Here is a 9,559-nt window from a genome sequence, read left to right as displayed (position 1 = left end):
CCTGCCGATTTTCGTAGAGTTGGCGTTTCTCCGCGTGCCACTCACTCTTTTCTTTGTGTTGTGTCTGTTGACACTTAACATGTTGCAACTCCCTGCCTATTTTGCCGACTTCACAAAGAAGGTCAGCCATTTGTCCAGTTAGGGTGCAGACTGGATCTGGCATAACAGTTTGGGTCCTTTGGCTGGTAGCTTCTTCTATTAAGTCAAGGTTTTCCTCCCTCATTTGACTGGGTTCAGCCAGGTTGCTTTTTTCTTTATATCTGGGTTTTCCTACCAGAATACCTTCTTTACATGGATCAGAGCCCAAGGTTTGGATGGCGTTTTTCTTAAATTCTGAGAAAGTGTTAGCTGGACCTTGCCGCCTGAGTATAGCCAGTTGAACCTTCAGGGTTTCTCCACACGCACCTTCAATGAATTGGTTTGTTAAAGTCTCGTCCACCTGTCTAACTTCAGTGGGATTATAACTCTGAATGTCCCTCAGGATCTCTTGCAGACTGAGTGAAAACTCCTGCAGGGTTTCGCCTGGCTGTTGCCTTCTGGCATAACAATGCATCTTAAGTTAAGATACATTTCATGTATTAAAGATGGTGGCTAACTTTTTCAAAATTTGATCTACATTTTCTTTATTCTTGAGGGGCCACGTCTCAATTTCCCTCAAGGCAGATCCCTTCAATTGACCAACTAGGATCTCAATCTTCTGTTGTTTCAGTAGTGGATATAGACTGAACATCGAATACATTTTGCTCCGGAACTGGCCGAGTGAACTGGTACCAACTTGATGTGAGTCATCGGAAAAGCTGGGGAGCCATGGGGCCCCAAAGTAATATGGCATGATTATAGATTATAGATTATAGATTACATATTACAGTCATGGTTGGACTCTCTCTCACTCCCTGTGAGGGATCATCTATGGATGGTACAATTCTTTGTTCCTGTGGCACTACATGTTTAGCAACCATTTTAGGCAGTTTCACAAAAGATTTAAACTTCTGATGCAATATAGACAAACTCTTGCAGTAAATGATTGCTCTCTATGTACCAGTCAGTTTGCAGATAACTTTAAATACAACAGATTTAGCTGGAACAAACTCTTCCTTTAGATAGTGCTATAACACCGCTCAATAGCAATATTACAGTCCCGGTCAGAGGTTTTCATAACACAGTTTGATTTTTCACTTAAATAACTTGAACATAGCAAAGCAAAATACACTTATCTGTCTTCATATGAGTTCTGCTAACATCTCATGGGCAGTGGCAAGCTAGGTCTTTTCCTGTATTGCAAACAGCACTCAGGACATCAATTCAGCCATAGCAATCAATGGCTCTTTGTGTGAAGATCCTTTATTAGCTCAGCCAGCAGTCACATACAACACTTCTCACACTAGCCAGTCCATTTTTGGCTCCTCCCCTTTCCCCAAGAATCTTCTGAAACCTTCTAGTTCATTCACTGCAGTTTGCCCATCCCAAAAATTTACTTCCCAGAGGCACTGTGGGAAACTTTAGTTTTCTGAATGAGTGCATACAGTACTTTGATTTGCAGGGTATTACACTTGTAAACAATAACAACAACTGAACACATGATTTTCATTTCCAAATAGATAAAAAAATACTACCTTGAATGCACTATGAAAAAATGAATTGGAACTTAGACAATGCAGTCAATTTACTGCTTTGCATAGAAATTTGTCCTGTACTAGACATCAATATATTATAAATTGAGGATCTTAGTGACAATGCAATGCAATATACCAAATCAACTCCTACCTCCTTCAAAATCATCCTTCATAATCTTTGTTATTCTTCCTGTACCCATCAACTCATTCCCAAATCATTGTGCTGCTGGGGTAGGACATGTTTCTGTATGGACAGATGGTATTCATCGAAACCCCTGCACAGACAGGAGTTGGCTGACAGGATCTCAGCATCGACAGGAGGAGCTGAATGGGCCCTAAGCAAAGACAGTATGTGGCGTACAGAATCTCTGCATTAATGGAAGTTACAACCCAGAATCTCAATAAAAGTAGAAGGCAGCTACCAGAACCTCTGCACAGACAAGAGGTGGTACACGGAACCTCAGCATGAGAAGGGCAGTGCAAGGAACCTCTGCATGGACAGAAGTAGGCAAACAGAACCTCATTACCGACAGGAGGTGGCGCCCGCAACTGCAGCAAATGGAATCTGAGAATTCCTTGTTGCTGCATACAGCCTGATCAGAGTAAGATTGATTAATCTTTCTGGGGTTGATCTACTGAACAATTTCCCACGGGTTTATCTTCTAAGTAGCAATATAAAAAAAATAAAAATAAAGTACATTGCCTATATTTCTCATTTTCTAAAATTATATGATATCCCAGCCCAGTAGTTAGCACATTCTTGACCCCAAGAAGAGATTCCTCCCTCCTAATGCCCTCTGTACCTCTTCTTGAGGACAGGAGTGGCTGAAGCTGAGAAAACAAACAAACACATTGAAAAATAACTGTACTTGTAAACAATAACAACAATTCAGCACATGATTTTCGTTTCGAAATAAATAAAAATACTCCCTTGAATGCACTATGTAATATGTATTGTAAGACAATGCAGACATTTTACTGCTTTGCATACAAATCTGCCCTGTACTAGACATAGATATATAATAAAGTGAGGATCTTAGTAATATTACAATGCATTATCTCAAATAAACTCCTACATCCTCCATCATTATCCTTCAAAATCTTGATTCTTGTTCCAGCACCCATCAACTTGTTCCAAATTACTGTGCAGCTGGGGTGGGACAAGTTTCCGTATGTACAGGAGGTGGCAGAAAAAAACCCAGCATGGACACATGGTATTGATCTAAACTCCTTGTTATGGCCTGATGCTTTTCTGCACTAAGTCCCTACAGGTGCAGTTCTGAGTGTTACCCACTAGTGGCCGCTATGTGGATTCTGTGTCCTCACTCAGCTGTTAAATGTTATGCTGATCATCAGACCATAAAGACTAACCCGTGGCAATCATTCCCTGCTGGTTCATTGTTTGTGTTGCAGCTCTGGATATCTGTTTGTGTTGCAGCTCTTGACCATTGTGCTCTGGATTTGCTATTTATAATTACCTGGACTTTGGACTCTGATTTCACTCTGCTTCTCTGGACCCTGGCAAGTTTAAAAGACTTTGTTTTCAATATTATTTCTGGACATTTTGTTTCTTGCCTTGCCTGGCCCTTCAGCCACTGAGATCCACCCCTGCCTGTATTTACAATAAATATTTAAGTTTACCAGCATCATTGTTTCTGTACATTAATATTGTGGAATATACCTGAGAGCCATGACAGAATGAACCAGCCAAACTTCATGGATCTCGCTGGGGCCACACCTGTGTCAGCTTTTGCAGACTCATCTATGCTACAGGCATTACAAATGGACATAATCCTGCTACGCTCCCAGCTGGCTAAGTTTTCTACCTTGCTTATGGACCCACTCAGAAGGCTGTCAGACTCTGTCTCTTCTAATGCAGAAGCAAGTGTTTTGTCTCCACCAACCATCTCTGCTGTGGAATCTGCGCAAGCAGCACCTTGTAATTGTGCTCCTACAAATTTGCAGTTTACTAAGAACTATGCTTTAACTAATTCCCGGTTCACAGGTGGTCCACTCCCCCATCTCTCCGAAGAGGAGCGGCGGCGCAGAATAACAAACAAATTGTGTCTGTACTGTGCCAGCAAAGAGCACTTCTTACAAGACTGTCCTATCCGTAGACCACGTCAGCCTACTGATCCATCCCCTGTTGTTTCCTCTCTACATTCCAAATTTGTTTATGTTTCACCATTTATTCCTGCCTCCAGTGCCAAGCTTCCAGCTCTTGCATCCAGTGCTAAGCTTCCAGCTCTTGCCTCCAGTGCCAAGCTTCCAGCTCTTGCCTCCAGTGCCAAGCTTCCAGCTCTTGCCTCCAGTGCCAAGCTTCCAGCTCTTGCCTCCAGTGCAAAGCTTCCAGCTCCTGCCTCCAGTGCAAAGCTTCCAGCTCCTGCCTCCAGTGCAAAGCTTCCAGCTCCTGCCTCCAGTGCAAAGCTTCCAGCTCCTGCCTCCAGTGCAAAGCTTCCAGCTCCCGCCTCCTGTCCTGAGGTGCCAGCTCCCGCCTCCTGTCCTGAGGTGCCAGCTCCCGCCTCCTGTCCTGAGGTGCCAGCTCCCGCCTCCTGTCCTGAGGTACCAGACTCCGCCTCCTATCCTGAGGTGCCAGCCCCTGTTTCCAGTGCCAACCTTCCAGCTCCTGTGCCAAGCTTCCAGCCTCTGTTTCCAGTCCTGAGATACTATCTGCTTCAGAGAAGGCGCTACCCTTTCAGTCCGCTCAAGAGACATTATTGAAGGTCCAGCCCGAGTTGGTCAATACAGTCCAGCCCGAGTTGCCAGTCTATGCGGTCCAGCCCGAGTTGCCAGTCTATGCGGTCCAGCCAGAGTTGCCGGTCTATGCGGTCCAGCCCGAGTTGCCGGTCTATGCGGTCCAGCCCGAGTTGCCGGTCTATGCGGTCCAGCCCGAGTTGCCGGTCTATGCGGTCCAGCCCGAGTTGCCGGTCTATGCGGTCCAGCCCGAGTTGCCGGTCTATGCGGTCCAGCCCGAGTTGCCGGTCAGTGCGGTCCAGCCTGAGTTTTTACTCAGTGCTGCCGCGTCCGAGGCTTCTCACAGTGCTGCCGCGTCCGAGGCTCCTCACAGTGCTGCCGCGTCCGAGGCTCCTCACAGTGCTGCCGCGTCCGAGGCTCCTCACAGTGCTGCCGCGTCCGAGGCTCCTCACAGTGCTGCCGCGTCCGAGGCTCCTCCTACCGCTGTCCAGTTCAAGCTGTGTGCCCAGTCCGGGCCTTCGGATGTATGTACTCAATCTGAGCTTCCTGAGTTGTGTGCCCAGTCCGGGCCTTCAGATATATGTGCTCAATCCGAGTTCTCCAAGCTGTGTGCCAAGTCCGGGCCTTCTGATGTATGTGCTCAATCTGAGCTTCCTGAGTTGTGTGCCCAGTCCAGGCCTTCGGATGTATGTACTCAATCTGAGTTATCCAAGCTCTGTGCCCAGTCCGGGCCTTCTGAGTTGGGTGCCCAGTCCGAGGAAACAGCTGCTAACCCACATCCAAAGTTTTCAGAGTGCCCAGTCATAGATTCCTGTGCTATAATTGCCAACGCTACCGCCTGTAACCTTCCCATGTTTCAGCCTCTGCCTTTTGATGGGGACCTGGATCAATTTTGTGCTCTTACACGACAGTGTTTCAATAATTTCCGTTTCAATCCCACTTATTATGCTAATAGCTTTAATCAAGTAGCTACCATACTAATGGGTTTTAAAGGAAAGGCTCTGGAGTGGGCGCTGTCCTTGATAGAATCTGATCACCCCATTCTCTATCATACCAGTATCTTCATCGGTGCAGTGGCAAAGAAATTTGGACCACCCTCTCTTTTTGACACAGCCTCTGATATCATAGAAACTTCTATATCTTCACCGGAACCAACATTATCTCTAATGCAAGCTCCAGCATCTGCCGATATTCCAGCTCCTGAAGCAGCTATATGCTCCGCTCCGGTCAGGAGATCTGCATCTGAAAAGAAAAGTCATCGTTCCAAAGCCCGTAAGAAGAAAAAATCTGCTGTCTAGATTTTGGAGAGGAAAAGAAAAAAAAAAAGCGTCTGGAATCCGCTTTGTTTAGGGGGGCGTACTGTTATGGCCTGATGCTTTTCTGCACTAAGTCCCTACAAGTGCAGTTCTGAGTGTTACTCACTAGTGGCCGCTATGTGGATTCTGTGTCCTCACTCAGCTGTTAAATGTTATGCTGATCATCAGACCATAAAGACTGACCCGTGGCAATCATTCCCTGCTGTTTCATTGTTTGTGTTACAGCTCTGGATATCTGTTTGTGTTGCAGCTCTTGACCATTGTGCTCTGGATTTGCTATTTATAATTACCTGGACTTTGGACTCTGATTTCACTCTGCTTCTCTGGACCCTGGCAAGTTTAAAAGACTTTGTTTTCAATATTATTTCTGGACATTTTGTTTCTTGCCTTGCCTGGCCCTTCAGCCACCGAGATCCACCCCTGCCTGTATTCACAATAAATATTTAAGTTTACCAGCATCATTTTTTCTGTACATTAATATTGTGGAATATACCTGAGAGCCGTGACACTCCTGCACAGACAGGACTTGGCTGACGTGACATCAGCATGGACAGAAGAAGGCGACTTGGCCCTAAGCAAGGACAGTATGTGGCGCACAGAATCTTTGCATTAAGGAAAGTTGCAATCCAGAATCTCAATAAAACTAGAAGGTAGCTATCAGAACGTCTGCACGGACAAGAGATGGCACACGGAACCTCAGCATGAAAAGAGCAGTGCAAGGAACCTCAGCACGGACAGGAGTCGGCGAATGGAACCTCATTACCGACAGAAGGTGGCTCCCGCAACTGCTGAAAATGAATCTGAGATTTCCTTGTTGCTGCATAAAGCCTACGCAGAGTAAGATTGATTAATCCTTCTGGGGTTGCATTTATTTTCAATTTCCCACGGGTTTGTCTTCTACGTAGCAGTATAAAAGAAAAAAAAAGCACAATGCCTCTATCTTTCCCTAAAACTATATGACGTCCCAGCCCAGTAGTTAGCACACTCTTGACTCCAAGAAGTGGTTCCTCCCTCCCAATGCCCTCTGTACCTCTTCTTGGTGACAGGAGTGGTTGAAACTGAGAAAACATATAAATACATTGAAAAATATCTGTACTTTTAAACAATAACAACAACAACAATTCAACACATGATTTTCGGTTTGAATTAAATATAAATACTACCTTGAATGCGCTATGTAAAATGAATTGTTAGGAAGACAATGCAGACATTTTACTGCTTTGCATAAATTTATTCCCTGTTCTAGACATAGATATATAATAAATTGAGGCGCTTAGTGACATTACAATGCTATATTTTAAATATAGCCCTACCACCTCTGTCATCATCCCTCATCATCCTTGTTCTTCCTCCTGTATCCATTAACTTCTTCCAGAATCAATGTGCAGTTCTAATGCAATGATGCAAATATGCAATGTATGTTACCAAATTATTTCACATAAATGAAAAGCTCTTGATTGTATTTAGCAAGTACAAACACTTTTTTAATTAAATAAATAAAGTCCATGTTATCAGAATGCATACTCTAACACATCAGATCATTTCATATGTAACAAGAGTTGATGGATTAAACATACAAAAAATTAAAATGCACATTAGGAAGCTCTCATTTCGTTGACAGACGCTGTGCTACTTTTATTCAGGACCCTGTCTGGACAAGTATTGACCAGATGGAGAAAGTTCTGGTGTGGACTAATAAAAAACACATAAAAACATTAAAACATAAAAAACACATTGTAGGGTTGGTACACACCTACGAGTTTTGTAATTTCTGACTATGTAAATTTCTTTTAATTTATCCTATCGGAGCCGCAGTCCAGGCTTAATAATTTTAATAAGATTCATTGAGATAAGAAATTGTAATTAACATGAGCAATATGTGAAATATACCCCTTTGCCTTTTAAGTAAATGTAAAGGAGATTGAATGAGTGAGATAATAAATATATACTGGTACCATGACATTTCCCAGCAATGACAGTTACCTTTATTGTAAAAAAATTACCTCACTTCTTCTCTCTGTGATGTGTCTGCTCTATTAGCAACATTGACACAGTTCCATTTTTACTGGCTAGTTGGCAATCAAACACATTCAAAGATCTTCTGGTGTAGATTAATGGAAACACATTGTAGGGTCGGTACACTCCTATGAGTTTTGCACTTTTTGACTAAATGTATCTAAAACACCCTAATTGGATGGCAAAATTGCAGTATGTTTGGCCACCTGAACAAAGATGAGTACAGGATCTCCTGAGTAAAATAATTCTAATAATAAAATTATAAAAATAAAGTATGCCAACATTTTAACTGCAATGTAAAAATCTTAATTGCAGCCTTTAGATCTAACTGACATTAGTCTGCACCTAAAGCTTTAGCAATAAACTTTTTTTACAGTTAATAATGTAATATAATCTTACCTTAGACAGTGCAATGTAAAATCTAGTAGAGGCACCAACTGAAATACACAGTAAATAACAGTGCACACTTGTTCACAGGCAGCTTATAACTGACTATTCTGTGCCTTTCGCTAACTTTTATACCCAGGCTGAGTGACATCATAATAGCAGTTTATTATGTAGACCAGTCACATGATCAGCCTAGTCAATGATGTTCAATCTCAACCTGCCTGTATCTTGTAACTGGATGATGGGAAGTATTATTTTTGATTAGTTGATAATCACAATTTATGTTCCTAGCAAAAATTGCTGTGTAATCTAATATTTCAAAGGATTTTGTATACATGTATGTTTTTCAAAGAGAAAAGAACAATCGGTTAAACTTGTTCACACATTACATATTTAGCCTTTGCATTATATGTGAAGGACATTGAATGAGTGAGATAATAATATATACTGGTACCATAACATTTATCAGCAATGACACTTATACTCACTGGATCCATCAACAAGGCCATCAACAAAATAGCACCGACATACATTTCCTCACTTGTCTCGAAATATCTCCCTACTCGACACCTCCGTTCTGCACAAGATCTATGTCTCTCCTCCACTCTCATCACATCCTCCCATTCTCGGTTACAGGATTTTTTCCGGGCTGCACCTACTTTGTGGAATTCCCTCCCACGCACAGTAAGACTTTCCTCTAGTCTTCACACCTTCAAGCGTTCACTGAAAACCCACCTCTTCAGACAAGGTTATGATATTCCTCAACCATCATCTTAATTTCCCTAGATCACCCTATTACCATCCTCTACACTGCTAACGCAAGACAACAACCTTCTGACCAACATTGCAACACACATAGCCCACTCAGTACTTTTACCTTTGCAGTCTGGCTGGTTCATTGTGCAATATGATGTAGCACATGCCCTTGTGTTTCTAACTCCCATTGTCCTATAGATTGTAAGCTTTCAAGCAGGGTTCTCTTACCTCTCTGTCTGTATGTATTACCCAGTATTGTCTTATTAATGTTTGTTCCCAATTGTAAAGCACTACGGAATTTGCTGGCGCTATATAAATAAATGTTGATGATGATCCAGCAGCTGAATGGAGATGGTATGGCCTTGTCCTTGGAGTGATGATGACACTCCTTTGTACCCCCACAATAATTTCCCACTGTCTTCACAAGTTTTTAGATGTTTTATATTTGTGGGCAGATGATTGTGTGGGAGGAAGGACACAGAGCTGATATAACGTGCAGCCATCTCCAACTGCCGCCCGCATGCCACTAATAGCAATACAACAGGCCTGGCCAATCACTGGCTCTCCAAGTGTTGTGAAACTACAAGTTCCATCATGCCCTACCAACTATCCTATGGCTATCTACTGCCAAAGCATGCTGGGGCTTGTAGTTTCACCACACCTGGAGAACCACAGGTTGGCCAGGCCTGCAATAGAATAATAATATAGTGAGTAGGTATGGCTTATAAATAGATGTGTTGAGATAGAGAAGTATGTCCTGCTCCTGTAATGTATCAA

This window comes from Mixophyes fleayi, chromosome 3, assembly GCF_038048845.1.
Source record: "Mixophyes fleayi isolate aMixFle1 chromosome 3, aMixFle1.hap1, whole genome shotgun sequence".
NCBI lineage: Eukaryota > Metazoa > Chordata > Amphibia > Anura > Limnodynastidae > Mixophyes > Mixophyes fleayi.
This window is presented reverse-complemented; position numbering follows the sequence as displayed.